Here is a 20,928-nt window from a genome sequence, read left to right as displayed (position 1 = left end):
TGTACAGATGATATAATGTACACGGCAGCAGTATATATCTATAGATTACGAGCTAATGAAAACAGAGCCTATCACGGGACAGGGAAGAGCAGAGAGGAGGGGGACCTGCTGGTGTAGATGGGTGACCAGAGGAGCGGGGGAATGTAAACAAAATTAATATTGTGCCAATACAACGCAATACAGAACGAAGTAGTTTGGTTAGTTTAACAACTTGTTGGCAAGATTGTTTAAAGAACAAAATACCTTGTGGTTGGAGAGAGTGGGGGTAAGAGCGCCGACTGACACAAACTTGAATCATCGACGAAATATTTTGGTACTCTTTCAAAATGCCCTTATTTCAATGTCATTTTCCCTAGATTTGGACCAATTTTAATTTTTTCCCTTTTCCCCTTCTAGGGGTAATTTTCCCCTGAAAACGGGAAATTTCCCTATACCTGGCAACACTGTTACATCAGCCTACACTCCAGCCCACACAGACCCGCTCGCCTGAGTCGCCAACCACTTATTTATCTTCTATTTTAGATTATTCACCTTTCTCTTACTTCGTATTTTGTCACCCGGATAAGGAAAATAGTATAGCGTTATTTGTAAGTGCGCTAAAATTTCGGATGAGTTCTGGGTAGAATTTTAAAATAAAATCTTTGATTAATGCGCATATTGTCAGGTGTTTTATCTGGGGTAGACTGGTGGAAACTCGGGTCTGGGTGGATTATTTCAGGGAAGACACTGCTCTGAGTTCTTCATTATCATCTGTATGATAAAAATATGTTATTATGACAGTATTGTCGTAATACTAAGTCTTCATAACGGTACAAATAACCATTTTTTTCCAAAATATTTCAGGCTGTTAGAGGCGACGGGCGAGAATCAATCGGCAACCACGCGAGGAGGGCGGCCATATTGTGACGTCACCATCCGGGACACAGGGCTGACAGCGCCACCATCTTACCAGTCGTGGTGAGCACCTGACCGGAGGGCGACTGAGGAGAGGTAACTAACTGTACCAGTCTAGCCTAACAGTGTGTGTCTGTCTCACTCCTCTACTTTTTCCCAGCCCGCGTAAGTCACTGCATGAGGTGTACAGGTCACCGTGTGCGTCACAATGTCAACAAACGGTGTTGTGTGGGTGAGGTTGTTTAGTCCACCAGTACGGAGATACACCAAACATCTGTTAAGGTGTCCGGCCCACCAACCATCCTAAAACTCACTTTTCAATATTTTTAACAACATTTAACCAATTGTCGAGTCTCTAAAACTATAATACTAATATACAGTCTTACTATACGTACTGTTTTAGCTGATATACTGCTGAAAAAGCTGTGAAATGGTGTTACGTGTTTCAGTAGGTTAGGAGTGTGTGTGTGTGTGTGTACTCCAGTCAAGCTGGTGCCGCTGATTAGCATGTGTGGCGTAGGCCGTCGTGGATGAGTGCGTGTCTGTACAAGTGTTTATGGTATGTTGTACAGGTGTTCCTGGTACACAGTATAATGGTGGGCTGACCGTAACTGACGTACAATTCACCTATAAAGATGGCGTTGTTAACAGGTGTTGGCGAGGAAGGTGTGTGATGAGTGCTTTACCTGAGCGCTGACCCAAAATTACGTATCGTGTCATTATTTCCAATTTAAGTCTTACACAGTGCTTCTTTCATCAAAATTTCGAACAATATTAATGTTGTTGTTTTTTGTCTCAACTTTTCGAACAATACCAACTGCACATATCGATACGACTTTTCGAACGTCTAACAGCACATATTGGTACGACTTTTCGAACAACCAACGCATATTGATACGACTTCTCGAACAACCAACACATACTGGTACGACTTTTCGAACCAACACATATTGGGACGACTTTTCGAACATCTAACAGCACATATTGGTACGACTTTTCGAACATTACCAACACCACATATTGGTACGACTTATCGAACGTTCTGACAGGGTGTTTCGGCTAAACTTTTCGAACATGGGAAGGGAAAACCAGACGTTTGACATGTAATAGTGTTTGATAACTACCATTGAGTAACCCAGATTTACCCGATGAGTAGGATGTCTTGACCTCTTGAGTACGATGTCTTAACCTCTTGAGTACGATGTCTTAACCTCTTGAGTAGGATGTCTTAACCTCTTGAGTACGATGTCTTAACCTCTTGAGTACGATGTCTTAATCCCTCGAGTACGATGTCGTAACACTTCGAATGCAATGATCAGTTCCTATTTGTATGATGACATCGTATTTAAGGGATTAAATCATCGTATTCAGAGAGGTTAAATCATGGTACTCAAGGGGTTAAATCATGGTACTCAAGGGGTTAAATCGTCATGATCAAGAAGTTAAATCATCTTACGTGAAGAAGTTATCGTATTCAAAGGGTTAAATAATCGTACTCAAAGGGTTAAGTATTCATAATCAAGGGGTTAAATAGTCTTAATCAAGGGGTTAAATCACCGTAATCAAAGGGTTAAGTAAAATAATTGTTCTAAAAGGTGTTAGATCGTCGTACTCAAAGGAGTAAATAATTTTACTCGGGGGTTAAACCATCGTACTCAAAAGGTTAAATCATTGTACTCAAAGGGTTAAATTATCGTACTCAAAGGGTTAAATCATCTTACTGAAGGGGTTAATCATAATCTTTTTTTTATTAGGTTAGCCGAATGTCCGCCCGTCGTGACCTGACTAAAAGATGTTATTTGCATTTGAGGGAAGTTATATTTTTTCTTCCAGCGTAACGTATCGCAGCCAATGAATTATCTTTACCAGTTGTTGAACCAAATGTTACCTAACCTAACCTAACCTATTATTAACCTCGCCGAAATTCACCTGACCTAACTTAATTCAAGGCGACCTTAGCAACTTAAGTTAACCTAACAGGACCTAACCTAAAGCCCGTGTAAAATAGCTTAAGCTCATCACCCAAACTTAACTTAACATGGCTTAGCCTTGATTAACTTAACCTAACTTAACCTAATGGAACTAAAGCTAACTAGACCTCAGCTAACACAACTTAACCGCATTGAACTTAATCCTAACTTAACCTAACCAAAGTAAGTTTATATATCCCAACTTATCGTAACCAAACCAAATCCTAATTGGACTTAACCGAATCTAACCAAATTTAGCATAACTTAACTTAACCCTGACAAGGTATTAAGAGTTAAACTTAACATGATGAGATTTTGTCCAATGGAAATATGTCCGGATAAATTTTGTCCTTAAAGCTACTGTCCAGAGGAAGTGTCCGGTTCATTTTTTTCAAGCGGTAAATTAGGAGGCAGAATTTTTTTGTGAGGTTGTTCAATGGGATTTTGTCCAAAGGTAGTACGATGAGGCAGGAGGTGTGTGTGTGTGTGTGTGTGTGTGTGTGTGTGTGTGTGTGTGTGTGTGGAGGCGACAATGTGGTAGAGTTGTGGGGAAGGATGGGGCTCATGTGTGTGTGTGGAGGGAGTGTGGTAGAGGTGTAAGGCGTGACCTGTGTATGTGGGAGGGAGTATAGGGAGGAGAGGGTGTGGGGAGGAGGGAGTGTGGGAGGGTGTAGGGAGGGAGGGTGTAGGGGAGGGGGTGGGGAGGAGGGAGTGGGGAAGAGGGAGTGTGGGGAGGAGAGGGTGTGGGGAGGAGAGGGTGTAGGGAGGAGGGAGGGTGGGGATTGTAGGGAGGGAGTGTGGGGAGGGGGAGGGGGTGTAGGGGAGGGAGGGGTGGGGGAGGAGGAGTGTAGAGGAGGTGTGAGGGAGGAGGGGTGTGGGGAGGAGAGAGTGTAGGGATGAGGGTGGGGATTGTAGGGAGGGAGGGAGTGTAGGGAGGGGAGGGAGTGTAGGGAGGGAGAGGTGTGGGAGGGAGGGAGGGAGTGTGGGAAAGGAGGATTGGGAAGGAGAGGTGGGGGAGGGGGAGGGGGTATAGGGAGGAAGGGATGTGGGGAGGGAGGGGGTGTGGGGAGGAGGGAGTATGGGGAGGAGGGAGGGTGGGGGAGAGGGGTGTAGGGAGGGGGGGTGTGGGGGAGGGAGGAGGAGTGTGGGGAGGGAGGGAGTGTGGGGAGGGAGGGGTGTGGGGAGGAGGGGGTGTGGGGGGAGGGAGGTGTGGGGAGGAGGGAGTGTGGGGAGGAGGGAGTGTGGGAGGAGGTGAGTGTAGGGAGGAGGGAGTGTAGGGAGGAGGGGAGTGTGGGGAGGGAGTGTGGGTTGTGAGGGAGTGGGGAGGGGAGGGGTGTGGGGAGGGAGGGGTGTAGGAGGGGAGGGTGTGGGAGGAGGGGGTGTGGGGGGAGGGGAGGGTGGGGGAGGGAGGGGGTGGGGAGGAGGGGTGGGGAGGAGGTGTGGGGAGGGAGTGTGGGGAGGAGGGGGTGGGGTGGAGAGAGTGTGGGGAGGGAGGGTGTGGGGAGGAGGGGGTGTGGGGAGGAGGGGGAGTGTGGGGAGGGAGGGGAGGTGTGGGGAGGAGGGAGTGTAAGTGGAGGGAGTGTGGGGAAGGAGTGTGGGGAGGGGAGGAGGAGGGGAGGGGTGGAGGGAGTGTGGGGAGGAGGAGTGTGGGGAGGGGGTGTGGGAGGGAGGGGGGTGTGGGGAGGGTGTGGGGAGGGAGGGAGGGTGGGGAGGGAGGGAGTGTGGGGGGAGGGAGGTGTGGGGAGAGAGGGAGTGTGGGGAGGGAGTGTGGGGAGGAGGGTGTGGGAGGAGGGGTGTGGGGAGGGAGTGTGGAGGGAGGGGGTGTGGGGAGGAGGAGGGTGTGTGGGGGAGAGGGAGGTGTGGGGAGGAGGGAGGGTGGGGAGGAGGGGAGTGTGGGGAGGGGGAGGGGGTGGGGGAGGAGGAGTGTGGGGAGGAGGGAGGGTGGGAGGAGGTGTGGGGAGGGAGGGAGTGTGGGAGGAGAGTGCAGGGAGGAGGGAGTGTAGGGAGGAGAGAGTGTAGGGAGGAGGGAGTGTTTTGATTGCTATGAGACTAATTATTGGAATTTTCTCCTATATAGACACAAACATACTGTATATATTAAACACATCTTTTTCAACGTCTACAGTATCTGTGTAATATATATATATATATATATATATATATATATATATATATATATATATATATATATATATATATATATATATATATATATATATATATATATATATATATATATATATATATTTTTTTTTTTTTTTTTTTTTTTTTATGTGTGTGTGTGTGTGTGTGTTCATACAAATATACACTTCAAGTTATTATATACTGATAGATAAGACAGATATATACAAATATAACCAACACACATACGGCCACTAAGCCACCATATGTGAGGTGTTTGTGTGTCCGGGAATCTCAGCATGATCTATAGCGTCCGCGCGTGCGTGGCAGGCGTGCGCACTCAACTCCTCAATGTTGCGTGAGTGTCTCACCATAAACCTGCTGATGAACTTAAATCATTACGGTGTAGTTATCGCTTAAGTTAGGTCACTGTTCGTGTGTGTCTTATACTAGGTAGATCATGTGTTGTGTTACCTGTTTTTGTGTTCATGTGTTGTGCTACCTGTGCTGAGTGTTTATGCCTGTGTTGAGTTGTTTATGCTGTGTTGCATGTTTTGTGTTAGCACCTGTTGTGTTACCTGTCCTGTCTTTACCTGTGTTGTGTTACCTGTGTTGTGTTACCTGTCCTTCCTTTACCTGTGTTGTTACCACCTGTCCTGTCTTCTGTTGTGTTACCTTTGTTGTGTTACACCTGTGTTGTGTTACCTGTCCTTCCTTTACCTGTGTTGTGTTACCTGTGTTGTGTTACCTGTCCTTCCTTTACCTGTGTTGTGTTACCTGTCCCTTCCTTCCTGTGTTGTGTTACCTGTCCTGTCTTTACCCTGTGTGTTGTGTTACCTGTCCTGTCTTTACCTGTGTTGTGTTACCTGTGTTGTGTTAACCTGTGTTGTGTTACCTGTGTTGTGTTACCTGTGTTTTGTTACTGTCCTTCCTTTACCTGTGTTGTGTTACCTGTCCTTCCTTTACCTGTGTTGTGTTACCTGTTGTGTTACCTGTCTTCGGTTTACCTGTGTTGTGTTACCTGTCCTTCCTTTACCTGTGTTGTGTTACCTGTCCTGCTCTTTACCTGTGTTGTGTTACCTGTGTGTTACCTGTCCTTCCTTTACCTGTGTTGTTACTGTCCTGTCTTTACCTGTGTTGTGTTACCTGTCTACCTTTACCTGTGCTGTGTTACCTGTCTTTCCTTTACCTGTGTTGTGTTACCTGTCCTTCCTTTACCTGTGTTGTGTTACCTGTCCTGTCTTTACCTGTGTTGTGTTACCTGTCCTTCTCTGTGTTGTTACCTGTGTTTGTGTTACCTGTCCTGCTTTACCTGTGTTGTGTTACCTGTCCTGTCTTTACCTGTGTTGTGTTACCTGTCCTTCCATTACCTGTGTTGTTTGTTACCTGTGTTGTGTTACCTGTCCTTCCTTACCTGTGTTGTGTTACCTGTCCTTCCTTTACCTGTGTTGTGTTACCTGTCCTGTCTTTACCTGTGTTGTGTTACCTGTGTTGTTTACCTGTGTTGTGTTACCTGTCCTTCCTTTACCTGTGTTGTGTTACCTGTCCTGCCTTTACCTGTGTTGTGTTACCTGTTTTTGTCCTTCCTTTACCTGTGTTGTGTTACCTGTCCTGTCTTTACCTGTGTTGTGTTACCTGTGTTGTGTTACCTGTCCTGTCTTTACCTGTGTTGTGTTACTTCCCTTTACCTGTATTTTGTTACTGTCCTGTCTTTACCTGTGTTTTGTTACCTGTCCTGTCTTTACCTGTGTTGTGTTACCTGTATGTTGTGTTACCTGTCCTGTCTTTACCTGTGTTGTGTTACCTGTCCTTCCTTACCTGTGTTGTGTCTTTACCTGTGTTGTGTTCCTGTCCTTCTTTTACCTGTGTTGTGTTACCTTCCTTTACCTGTGTTGTGTTACCTGTCTTATCTTACCTGTGTTGTGTTACCTGTCCTTCATTTACCTGTGTTGTGTTACCTGTCCTTCCTTACCTGTGTTGTGTTACCTGTCCTTCCTTACCTGTGTTGTGTTACCTGTCCTGTCTTTACCTGTGTTGTGTTACCTTCCTGCCTTTACCTGTGTTGTGTTCCTGTCCTTCCTTTACCTGTTGTTATGTCCTTCCTTTTTGTTGTCCTTCCTTACCTGTGTTGTGTTACCTGTCCCCATTTACCTGTGTTGTGTTCCTGTCCTTCCTTTACCTGTGTTGTGTTACCTGTCCTTCCTTTACCTGTGTTGTGTTACCTGTCTTATCTTTAACCTGTGTTGTGTTACCTGTCCTGCCTTTACCTGTGTTGTGTTCTGTCCTTCCTTTACCTGTGTTGTGTTACCTGTCCTGTCTTTACCTGTGTTGTGTTACCTGTCCTGTCTTTACCTGTGTTTGTTACCTGTTTTCTTTACCTGTGTTGTGTTACCTGTGTTGTGTTAGCTGTCCTTCCTTTACCTGTGTTGTGTTACCTGTCCTGTCTTTACCTGTGTTGTGTTACCTGTCCCTTCCATTACCTGTGTTGTGTTACCTGTCCTTCCATTACCTGCTGTATTTACCTGTCCTTCCTTTACCTGTGTTGTGTGTTACCTGTCCTCTGTCTTTACCTGTGTTGTGTTACCTATGTTTACCTGTGTTGTGTTACCTGTCCTTCCATTACCTGTGTTGTGTTACCTGTCCTTCCTTTACCTGTGTTGTATTTACCTGTCCTGTCTTTTACCTGTGTTGTATTTACCTGTCCTTCCTTTACCTGTGTTGTGTTACCTGTGTTGTGTTATCTGTCCTTCCTTTACCTGTGTTGTGTTACCTGTCCTACCTTTACCTGTGTTGTGTTACCTGTCTTATCTTTACCTGTGTTGTGTTACCTGTCCTGTCCTTACCTGTGTTGTGTTACCTGTTTTCTTTACCTGTGTTGTGTTACCTGAAGTTTATTGATAATTAATATGTGAAGGTAACCAAGGAGGAAAACACCATACGTGTTACTCAGTATTAAGCAGCTTGATTGTGTCTGGATATTGAAGATAGTTGTACAGTATTTTAGTGGGGGAAAAAATTAAAACATAGTGAACGGTGTTGAACGATCCCTGGGTACAGAATGATAAAGAAAGTCTGTAAGATTAATATTTCTCGTAACTGAAACCGTAAGAATGTATCAAGTTGGTCGACTTATGATAGAACACCAAAACAATTATTCATAAATAACCTAACAATTATACCTAGGCTCTCCCTTAACTATTAACGCACCAAAAAATTATCTACCATATTATTGTACTGTATCCTAACTGGTATTAACTGAACGCATTTAGTTAACGTCACCGAGTAATGTTGATTATATTTGGACGATATATATTTTTTTTATATAAGCACAAATCAATTATTCTAGTTATATATATTTTTTTATTTCTTCAGTTACGAGGAAATATTTAATCCTTGTGAATTTGGACTCGAGGAATTATATCGCCTTTATCCATTACAACAACAATAACAACAGCAACAACAACAACTGGATAATGTTTGAAATGAGTATATGGAGATTATGTTTCTGCTCAGTAAGCTTCGAGACCTACGTAGATTTTTTTGAGCCCTGTACGTGGCGGTCCTGTGCATTTGGACTAGTTTCGATCCATATTCGTTTCAGTGTCGGTCTTCTTGCGTTTCGACTCCCTGAACGTTTGGACCATATGTTTCAATCCCCGTATGTTTCGACCACCTGTATGTTTCGACCACCTGTATGTTTTAATCCCCGTATGTTTCGACCACCTGTATGTTTCGACCACCTGTATGTTTTAATCCCCGTATGTTTCGACCACCTGTATGTTTCGACCACCTTATGTTTCGACCACCTGTATGTTTCGACCACCTGTATGGTTCGACCACCTGTATGTTTCGACCACCTTATGTTTCGACCACCTGTATGTTTCGACCACCTGTATGGTTCGACCACCTTTGTTTCCGAAGCCACCTGTATGTTTTCGACCACCTGTATTTTGTTCGACCACCTGTATGTTTCGACCACCTGTATTTCGCCCACCCACCAGCATGTTTTGACCACCCGCATGTTTCCGACCACCTGTGTGCCATCAACCACCTGTATGTTTCGACCGCCTGTGGTTCGACCATATGTTTCAAAGCCACCTGTATGTTTCGACGACCAGGTTTCCCGACCACCTGTGTGTTTCGACCACCTGTGTGTTTCGACCACCTGTGTGTTTCGACCACCTGTGTGTTTCGACCACCTGTGTTTCGACCACCTTATGTTTCAGCCACCTGTATGTTTCCGACCACCTGCCTCTTTCGACCACCTGTATGTTTCGACCACCTGTATGGTTCGACCACCTGTATGTTTCGACCACCTGTATGTTTCGACCACCTGTATGTTTCGACCACCTGTATGTTTCGACCACCTGTATGTTTCGGCCACCTGTATGTTCCCGTATATGTTTCAGGTCACCCTCGTATCGAACCTCTATTGTTTCCATTAATTATTTTCAGACGCCAAAGCGATTAGTTTAGGTTAGGTTATGTTAGGTTACGTTACGTTACGTTACGTTACTTTACGTTACGTTAGGGCAGTATGGTCTGGATTTACCTTAATGTCCTACCACATGTACAGAATTATGTTGTCACGATCTTCGGCGAACGATTTACCACATACTTGCCAAATACTGCTCCATAATACCTCATATTTGCCTAAAATTACCTCATACTACCTCATATTTGCCAAATACTACTTCATACTACCATAGTACCACATGCTTGCCAAATACTGCTCCATGTCTACCTGATACTGCCTCTTACTATCTCATGCTTGCCAAACACACCATACTTCCCACATACTTGCGTAATATTAGCTCTACTACCCAGAGTAGTACGCCAGGTAGTAGGCAGCTACCAAACAGGGAGGTACTACCGCCTGGGAAGATATTGGAAACATAATGTGTTGTCTGTGGTAGATCTTGTTGCCACATGGCATCACGAAAATTGTGACCAAGTCCCAGGTTGCTGATCTGACTTTCTGCCTCATTTACACACAATTGCAGGGTCTCAATTGTTTCTCTTACTATTGACAACACAACATACATATATTGTTCCTCACTTTTGATTTTTTTTTCATTTTGTATTTCTTTGTGGTTCTTTATTATTTTTATTATTATTATTATTATTATTATTATTATTATTATTATTATTATTATTATTATTATTATTATTTTTATTATGTTATTATTTTAATATTTTTATTTTTTTTGTATTTTTTATTATCAAATCTTACTTATCTGAATTATTATTATTATTATTATTTAGTATTATTTATTATTAATATTATTATTATTATTATTATTATTATTATTATTATTATTATTATTATTATTATTATTATTATTTATTATTATTATTATTATTATTATTATTATTATTATTATTATTATTATTATTATTATATTTCGCCCCCCCCCGGCCCTGGTGTGGGTCAGTGATCTGTGCCCGGGTGGGCTATCCCATAAAAAAAAAAACATTCGTGCCTAACACTACCCATATTACCAGATTCTTGCCTAATACTCTCATACAATCAAATAACACATTTCTTGCTAGATCTTACCACATACTATCTCGCATTAACCATTTACTACCACATACTACTACTGTTTACTAGCCAATGTGCACCCTTACCCAATACTACCACATACTTACTAATACTACCACATACTTATCCAATTTTCTACCTAGTACTTAACCAGTATAACCATATATAAGCCACATACCATCACACATCTCCTACATACTACTCATTATCTACACTGCTAATGGCAATAATAAAAAGCAGAAGGAAAATAAGAACAGTATAATAATAATAATAATAATAATAATATTAATAATAATAATAACTATAATATACAACAAGAACTACAACAACTACTTCTACTTCTACTACTACAACTTTTTTAAACGTGGCCTCCAGCCTCCCCTAATAGCCACACCTTCGCCGCCATTTTATTACCTTAAAATTAAATATCCTATTAGAAAAGTAGCTATCCTAGCTGTGTTGAGTTAGTTGAGCCGCAGATCTATGCAGCATTCAGTGACTGTTGCCTCATAGTCGATATCTGCAGCAGTTGTCTGAATTGGGGCAGAAGCTCTCGTTCCCCTGAGGCAGAGCAAAGCCGATCGAAGGAGAGAGAAAGACAGTCGACATCTCATCCAGGCTGTAACATAACTTCTGGGCTGCTGCTTCTGTTCGGAAATCACCTCCGCGAGTCTGGCGTAGAAACATCTTGCACTTGGTCCCATCTCACCAGAGGTTGTGAACACTAGAGGAATGAAGCTGCCTTGATCAACGTTTTGGATTCTCTCCCCATATGCCCTTATCTTGTCGTTCTCGTTCCTCCTATGTGCAGCATCGAGAGCTAGGTTACGGTGACATGCGGCCATGGGATCAAAAATCCTGATGTCGAAGAAAGCTCGCTGTCCCCGCGTCCAGGATCCTCGAGCACTGACGTCAACCCGGGCTTCGTTAGATGTGTTTGAAGTCCTTTTTTGGAAGATCTCACCATCCAATGGAAGGAGGGTCGGTTCTACCATGACATCCCGGCAGATTTCCTTCAACATATTTGCTGTAAGGTGCTACTACAACTACTACTACTAATACCAATAGCATTATAAAAACTTCAACGCAACAGAACAACAATAATAATTATCTCCACACAACGATTCAATAAAAATAATCCTTTCTAAAGAATTTGAACGATGAGAAAATTCGCGACATGTAAACAAGAGTCCAATAATATAACACATTCCCACGTTTTCTGAGGACGCCGCGTGACTCTCGAGTAATCAAGAACGTCCGCGGGCTTGTCTTACTGCCGACCTTAAACCGTAAAGTGTGTGTTTTATATTATGTGGTAGTATTGCATAGTATGTGGTAGTATTTGGCAGTTATGTGGTAGTATTTGGCAGTTATGTGATAGTATTTGGCAGTTATGTGGTTCAGTTGGTAGTATTTGGTAGTTATGTGGTAGTATTTGGCAGTTATGTGGTTCAGTTGGTAGTATTTGGTAGTTATGTGGTAGTATTTGGCAGGTATGTGGTTCAGTTGGTAGTATTTGGCAGTTATGTGGTAGTATTTGGCAGGTATGTGGTTCAGTTGGTAGTATTTGGCAGTTATGTCATATAGTATTTGGCAGTTATGTGGTTCAGTTGGTAGTATTTGGCAGTTATGTGGTAGTATTTGGCAGGTATGTGGTAGTATTTGTCAGGTATGTGGTAGTATTTGGCAGTTATGTGGTAATATTGTGCATTTTATACTAGTATCTGGTGGTTATTGGACAGTAGGTTAGTAAAAATTGGCAGGTAAATTGCAGTACCTGTGTTAAGTAAACGTTCTACCATTTGATGATATCGTCTGGTCTATCTGTATTGTATATGTGAAAGAGAGCTTGTAAGTCTTTGTATATCTTTCTAGAATGATGTAGAATGAATGTCGTACTAAAGAATAATACTTAAAATGCCTTAGTTGATTTTCTTTAAAGATTTAGTGATTTATCGTTAGAAGGTATGACGTGTATTACCGTTTTTGGTATTATCGATGTTATTTTTATTGTGTTGTGGGGTTACCTTAAGACACTCATAGACGTGTTGTTGTGAGGTTACCTTAAGACACTCATAGATGTGCTGTTGTGGGGTTACCTTAAGACACTCATAGATGTGTTGTTGTGAGGTTACCTTAAGACACTCATAGATGTGTTGTTGTGGGGTTACCTTAAGACACTCATAGATGTGTTGTTGTGGGGTTACCTTAAGACACTCATAGATGTGTTGTTGTGAGGTTACCTTAAGACACTCATAGATGTGTTGTTGTGGGGTTACCTTAAGACACTCATAGATGTGTTGTTGTGGGGTTACCTTAAGACACTCATAGATGTGTTGTTGTGGGGTTACCTTAAGACACTCATAGATGTGTTGTTGTGGGGTTACCTTAAGACACTCATATAGATGTGTTGTTGTGAGGTTACCTTAAGACACTCAGATGTGTTGTTGTGGGGTTACCTTAAGCACACCTTATAGATGTGTTGTTGGGGTTACCTTAAGACACTCATAGATGTGTTGTTGTGGTGTTACCTTAAGACACTCATAGATGTGTTGCTGTAGTTACCTTAAGACACTCATATAGATGTGTTGTTGTGAGGTTACCTTAAGACACTATGATGTGTTGTTGTGGTGTTACCTTAAGACACTCATAGATGTGTTTTTGTTGTGAGTGTTACCTTTAAGACACTCATAGATGTGTTGCTGTGGGGTTACCTTTAAGACACTCTCATAGACGGGTTGTTAAAAGGTTACCTTAAGACACTCAAGTGATGTTGTTGTGAGGTTACCTTAAGACACTCATAGATGTGTTGCTGTGGGGTTACCTTAAGACACTCATAGATGTGTTGTTGTGGGTTACCTTAAGACACCCTATAGATGTGTTGTTGTGGGGTTACCTTAAGACACTCATAGATGTTGTTGTGGGGTTACCTTAAGACACTCATAGATGTGTTGTTGTGGGGTTACCTTAAGACACTCATAGACGTGTTGTTGTGAGGTTACCTAAGACACTCATAGATGTGTTGCTGTGGGGTTACCTTAAGACACTCATAGATGTTTGTTGTGGGGTTACCTAAGACACTCATAGATGTGTTGTTGTGGGGTTACCTTACACACCTAGATGTGTTGTTGTGGGGTTACCCAAGACACTCATAGATGTGTTGTTGTGGGGTTACCTTTTAAGACACTCATAGATGTGTTGTTGTGGGGTTACCTTAAGACACTCATAGATGTGTTGTTGTGAGGTTACCTTTAAGACACTCATAGATGTGTTGTTGTTGTGGGTTACCTTAAGACACTCATAGATGTGTTGTTGTGGGGTTACCTTAAGACACTCATAGATGTGTTGTTGTGGTTACCTTAAGACACTCATAGATGTGTTGTTGTGAGGTTACCTTAAGACACTCATAGATGTGTTTTCGTGGGTTACCTTAAGACACTCTTCACTCCTTAAGACACTCATAGATGTGTTGTTGTGGGGTTACCTTAAGACACTCATAGATGTGTTGTTGTGGGGTTACCTTAAGACACTCATAGATGTGTTGTTGTGGGGTTACCTTAAGACACTCATAGATGTGTTGTTGTGGGGGTTACCTTAAGACACCTATAGATGTGTTGGTTGTGGGTTACCTAAGACACCTATAGATGTGTGTTGTTGTGGGGTTACCTTAAGACACTCATAGATGTGTTGTTGTGAGGTTACCTTAAGACACTCATAGATGTGTTGCTGTGGGGTTACCTTAAGACACTCCATATAGATGTTGTTGTGGGGTTACCTTTAAGACACTCATAGATGTGTTGTTGTGGGTTACCTTAAGAACACTCATAGATGTGTTGTTGTGGGGTTACCTTAAGACACTCATAGATGTGTGTTGTTGCAGGTTACCTTAAGACACTCATAGATGTAAGCTGTTGTGGGGTTACCTAAGACACTCATAGATGTGTTGTTGTGGTTACCTAAGACACTCATATAGACGTGTTGTTGTGGGGTTACCTTAAGACACCTCATAGATGTGTTGTTGTGGGTTACCTTAAGACACCTATAGATGTGTTGTTGTGGGGTTACCTTAAGACACTCATAGATGTGTTGTTGTGGGGTTACCTTAAGACACTCATAGATGTGTTGTTGTGGGGTTACCTTAAGACACATTTTTACAGTTATCGTATTTTAAATTGATAATTTTTTGTGTGAATTTAGAGAAAAAATAAAGGTTCTTTTTATCTCTCTCTCTCTCTCTCTCTTTAATGCACACACACTCTCTTCTTCTCACATAAATATACTTAATACATTATCTCCACTCCCCTTTCTCTCTTTTTCTCGGGTTTTCCTCTCTCTTATCTCTCTTTCTCTCTCATTCTCTCCATTCTCCCTTTTCTTGTATTTTTGCCCCCCTTTCACTCTATACTCATTTTTCTTTTTGCTCTCTAATTTTCTTTTTCTGTTTGCTCTCTCTCTCTCTCTCTCTCTCTCTCTCTCTCTCTCTCTCTCTCTCTCTCTCTCTCTCTCTCTCTCTCTCTCTCTCTCTCTCTCTCTCGTTTTTCAGCACATCACCATGAAATTCGATTTGCATATTCACGAGGAACACAGTACACATATTCTCCTTTGTTTTTTGTAAATGCGATTCACTAACTTACAAGGCGCAGTTCCTCCTTTAAGTATAAGGCCCGCAGAGAGCCTTAAGACGTCGTCGGGGTTGGGTTGTGGGTGGGGGTGGGGTTGGGGAGGATTTATAGTGATAGGTCGTGAATATATTTGTGTAATAGGTGTGTGTGTGTGTGTGTGTCTCCTTATATATCTGTTTATTTTACACACACACACACACACACACACACACATACACACACACACACACACACACACACACACACACACACACACACACACACACACACACACACACTCACACACACACACACACTAAACACAGTGGTATATGATCTGCCAAATTATAGATTGATTTATGTATCTACCTTAAGCTACCATAACTTCCGGCTGGTGAATCCAAGTTAAGGGGTCAAATGATAATAATATAGTAAAGATATAAGTGACAAACAAATTACTTAGGTTAGGTTAGGTTAGGTTATAGGTTGGGTTAGGTTGGGTTAGGTTAGGTTATGTGATGATTAGGTTAGGTTAGGTTGGGTTTGGTGAGGAAATACGGGCAATGAGGTGAGGAAATACATCCAAGATTAACATTTCTCTTAAAATTTAGTGATTCGTAGGTTAATTCTGCAGACTCTTTCCTTAATTTGTAGACTGGACTCCATTTAGTGGTTAAAGCTCGAATTTATTTACTTCTCTCTTTATTCGTCCCAAGAAAATATATTAAAGACAACAGGGGAATATTTACTCCTGACCGTAATTCACCAAATGTGTCTCTTGGAAATAAACTCAGTACAGTATTGTGGTTTTTTCCCTTAATTTTGATTCTTTCTTTTAATATTTTAGTTCCTTGGATTCATTTTATTCTTCTACTAAACTTTCCTCTTTAATTGTATGATGGAGTGAGATTATAGACAGTACACAGCTGTTTTGTTTAATTCGTGGTGTCTACAGGTCTGCTCTGGTCACTAGGTTTTTTTTTTATAATTTATCCTACTGTATATTTCCGATTCTCCAAGGGGAAATTAGACGGTTCCACTCATTTGCATAAATTTACATATTTTATACAATTCTTGGTGTCTTTCCTTTATTTTACGTATTTTTTTTGTATTTTTTGTTTGTTTAACGTCTGATGATAATAATTGATATAGATCACTATACGACTGATGACTTTCTTTTGATTTATTTATGTGTCTTTTGATGGTGATACAAGTTTGGTGTTTCTCATACATAATTTGTGATTTTTGTAGTATTGTACCATTTTTGGGGGGGGGGGGGGGTGGTGGCTTGTTAGTGGGTGTCTAGTTTATCATATACTCCTCAACCACAAAGAACTATATACTTCCCATAATCCCATAATGTATTACGTTTGAAAACATTAACAAGTTGTTCTTATAATCATTAACACATGTATTGAAATTCTTGATGTCTGGTAATATTTTTTTTTTATCCTGTTAAAGCTCGTATATTATTATTCTATGTCCCCTTGATTAGTGGGTCTCTCTCTCTCTCTCTCTCTCTCTCTCTCTCTCTCTCTCTCCTCTCTCCTCTCTCTCTCTCCTCTCTCTCTCTCTCCACACCTCCCAGAGTCATCGCCGATTTATGTGAGAGATAATTTTTTTCTTTGGAGGGAGGGGGGGCGCATGACTCAGCAGTATGTCTGAAAGAAACCCCAAAATTTGTCCCACTTCAATAATAAATATATCTCAATTAATATATCCCACTTAATATGCAACAATCACTATGTCTCAAGGTTTATTTCCAGCCATATGTCTCATGCATCACATACAGGTGAGAGAGAAATATGTTTAACAAAAATGAAATTGAATTAAATTAAATTGGTTCCTGTGCTAATCAACAAATTGAAGTTGGAACAGAACTCATCAATCATCAATCACGGGTGTGGTAGGTGATGCGTGGTTCACTCCTGCTTGTTAGGTAGTGTGGTTAAAGAGGTCATTCTTGCTTCAGTTTACCCTCAGGTGTGGTTGCTGAGGTCATTCTTGCTTCAGTTTACCCTCAGGTGAACCATACTGTACAAGTGAACCATACTGTACAGGTGAACCATACTGTACAGGTGATTCATACAATACAGGTGAACCATACTGTACAGGTGAACCATACCATACTGTACAGGTGAACCATACCATACAAGTGAACCATACTGTACAGGTGAACCATACTGTACAGGTGAACCATACTGTACAGGTGAACCATACTGTACAGGTGATTCATACAATACAGGTGAACCATACTGTACAGGTGAACCATACTGTACAAGTGAACCATAATGTACAGGTGAACCATACTGTACAGGTGAACCATACTGTACAGGTGAACCATACCATACATGTGAACCATACCGTTCATGTGAACCATACTGGTACCAGGTGAACCATACATGTACAGTGGAACCATAATGTACAGGTGAACCATACTGTGTACACGTCCCGTTCTCTCGATAATATACTCTCTCTCTCATTCGTCATACTATATCCTGGTGTCTATCTCGCCCACCTCCTGCACCAGTTTATAGACGTATATTATAGATTCATGGACTTTGCCAGGTTTTAGGTCTCTTTTGCATGTGATTAATATGCAGTGTGTGTGTGTGTGTGTGTGTGTGTGTGTGTGTGTATGTATGTGTGTGTGTGTGTGTGAGAGCTTTATTACAGACAAGGGCTAGTTTATTGTGCATCCCATACCTAGTTATTGGAGTGACGTCACACAAGTGTTCGTCAGGTCCCCAGGAGCACCAAGGGAGGAACATAGGATCTAGGATTGGTATAAACAGTCCATAAATGTTTGGTGTGGAGGGTCATGGTCGCCAACCCTCAGGATTGATTGATTGATTGAGTGGTCTTTATGTGGTAAAATTGACAATTACAGAGTTTATTTATCATATAAGGAGACCAAGAAATCATGTGATTGCTGGGTTATGGACTCGGTACACTGCGTGGTGACTATGTTAATATACTCGTATATTGTCACACTTCATCCGGGCGGCCACGTTTACACTTGTCTCTCTATAAGAGGTTTAGTATCCTCACACTTCTGGCTGAGGTGTTCTCGTGTGTGGCTGTATGTCTCTCGTCACACACACACACACACACACACACACACACACACACACACACACACACACACACACACATACTACTACTACTACTTTGCTGTCACTCGGAATCGAGAATGACGATCATCCAGCTATGATACAATTATATGAGTTATTAAGGATGTCACCTAGGTTGGTGAGTTCTGAGATGACTAAAGAGGCCGATACGGGACCGGCAGGGTCGATCACAGATGTTGTACATGTGGGGGGCTACATCTAGTGCGGAAGGGGCGGCGGCACCGTCTTTCCGGCATTGGAACTGGTCTTCCACGTTATGCAGTCGGGTTAACTCGAAGGTATTGACACCTTCTCGTGTGGTGCTCCTCTAAGCATTACGGTGTGGAGTAATCGACTCCCAGGTGAGGGGGTCAATTTGGCACTTTTTCAGGTTTGTCTTAAGACTATCCTTATATGTTTTCAGTTGCCCGCCGGCGTTACGTTTACTATTCGTTAGGTGACTGTAAAGTAGCTGCTTCGGCAGTCCACTGTCGTCCATGCGGCAACATGGCCAGTCCAGCGTAGTTGTTCATGGATGATGGTAGCCTCGATGCTCTTACAGTTCGTGTCAGCAAGAATACTGGCATTTGTTCTCTTGTTTTCCCAGCGAACACAGAGGATGGAACGTAGATTACGTTGGTGAAAGTTATCAAGTGCCTTGAGGTGCCTCCTGTATGTGACCCATGTCTCGCTGCCATATAGCAGGGTGGGGAGGACCACTGCTCCATATAATGTAGAGTTTGCCACGACAAGTATCACAAACATGTTGACCCGTTAAGGCTGTATGTGTAAACAACTGAGTGCAGGGACTGGGAGTGCCCGGGTATCGAACCAGTCTCCTTTAGGCCAGGAAACGAGAGCTGTAAGGTAGGCGAGGCTAGGTACCGTATGGCGCATATAACAGGTGTGCAGGTGTGTTTGTTTGTGGTGGCAAGGTTATGTTGTGTTACACCTGTGCGTGGTGACTTACATGATAGAGGTTGATGGTGTACATGAAACTGGTAGTATACATGAGGGTGATGATGTACATGATAGCGGTGGTGTACGTGATAATGGTGCACATAGGGGTGATTTGTGAATGTGTTAATGGCGCTGGAAATTACTGGTGTACATGGCGATGGTGTACATGATGTGCACAAGAGAGGTTGCGTTTAGTGTATATTTGGTTATGATGCACATAACGTACATGGTTGAGGTCTCGCACATGGTTGGGGTGGTGCACATGGTTGGGTGGTGCAAATGGTTGCGTTGGTGCACTTGGTTGGGGTGGTGCACATGGTTGGGGTGGTGGACATGGTTGGGTGGTGCACATGGTTGGGTGGTGCACATGGTTGGGTGGTGCACATGGCTGGGGTGGTGCACATGGTTGGGGTGGTGCACATGGTTGGGGTAATACACATGGTTGGTGTGGTGCACATGGTTGAGGTGGTGCACATATTGGGTGGTGCACATGGCTGGGTGGTGCACATGGTTGCTGGTGCACATGGTTGGGGTGGTGTGGCCATGGTTGGGAAGTGCACATGGCTGGGGTGGCACATGGCTGCGGTGGTACATGGCTGGGGGTGGTGCACATGGCTGGGATGGTGCATATGGCTGGGGTGGCAGATGGCTGGGGTGTGGTGCACATGGTTGGGATGGTGCACATGGCTGTGTGGTGCCTATGGTTGGGGTAATACACATGGCTGGGTGGTGCACATGGTTGGGGTAATACACATGGCTGGGGTGGTGCACATGGTTGTGTGATGCACATGGTTGCACATGGTTGGGGTGGTGCACATGGTTGAGGTACACATGGCTGGGGGTGTGTGCACATGGCTGAGGTAATACACATGGCTGGGGTGGTACATGGTTTGGGGTGATGCACATGGTTGGGTGGTGCACATGGCTGGGGTAGCACATGGCTGAGGTGGTGCACATGGTTGGGGTACACACATGGCTGGGGTGGTGCACATGGTTGTGTGGTACAGTGAGCATGGTGCATATGGCTGGGGTGGTACATGGTTGGGGTAATACACATGGTTGGGGTGGTACATGGCTGGGGTAATACATGGCTGGGGTGGTACATGGCTGGGGTGGATGCACCTGGCTGGTGGGTGCACATGGGGTGGTGCATGTTGAGGTAATACACATGGCTGGGGGTGGCATTGGCTTATTGAGGTAATACATTGATGGCTGGGGTGGTGCACATGGTTTGGGTGATGCACATGGTTGAGGTGGTGCACATGGTTGGGATGGTGCACATGGCTGGGGTGGTGCACATGGTTGGGGTGGTGCACATGGTTGGGGTAATACACATGGTTGGTGTGGTGCACATGGTTGAGGTGGTGCACATGAAATTCTCACTATAATGACATATGAAGTGCACGAGGTTCAGCGCACTCGAGACCTTGAGAGGTGAGGTGCACAGGTGTCACCAAGAAGACCCAACCTAAGAGGTGAAGGATGTGTGTGTGTGTGTGTGTGTGTGTGTGTGTGGAGAGTTGCTGAGTCTGTTATTATGTATTCATGTATCGTTTCCTTTGTCTGCAATGGTCGACACAGCCACATGCATGGGTATACATAGAACAATACATACACGTACACACGCATACACTTACCACTGACTTTATGTACAAGTGTGAAAACAGAGGTAAATCACACACACACACACACACATACAGGTGAGACAGGTGTTCAGGAGTGTG

The 20,928-nt window shown here is 43.1% G+C and overlaps 1 protein-coding gene across 1 annotated transcript in view; it reads left to right on the top strand.

The window, feature by feature from the left end:
- Nucleotides 1-843: 843 nt before the first annotated feature.
- LOC121866150 overlaps nt 844-20,928 on the top strand; it is a 200,464-nt gene continuing 180,379 nt past the window's right edge. The window contains exon 1 of the mRNA XM_042365741.1: nt 844-990. The gene's annotated coding sequence lies outside the window, so the exon portion shown is untranslated. The remainder of the gene's footprint in view (nt 991-20,928) is intronic.

The sequence above is a fragment of the Homarus americanus genome, unplaced genomic scaffold (assembly GCF_018991925.1).
Source record: "Homarus americanus isolate GMGI-L3 unplaced genomic scaffold, GMGI_Hamer_2.0 scaffold3044, whole genome shotgun sequence".
In the NCBI taxonomy this organism is placed as follows: Eukaryota; Metazoa; Arthropoda; class Malacostraca; order Decapoda; family Nephropidae; genus Homarus; species Homarus americanus.
Note: the sequence above shows the minus strand (reverse complement) of the source record. Positions and strands in the feature narration are given on the sequence as shown.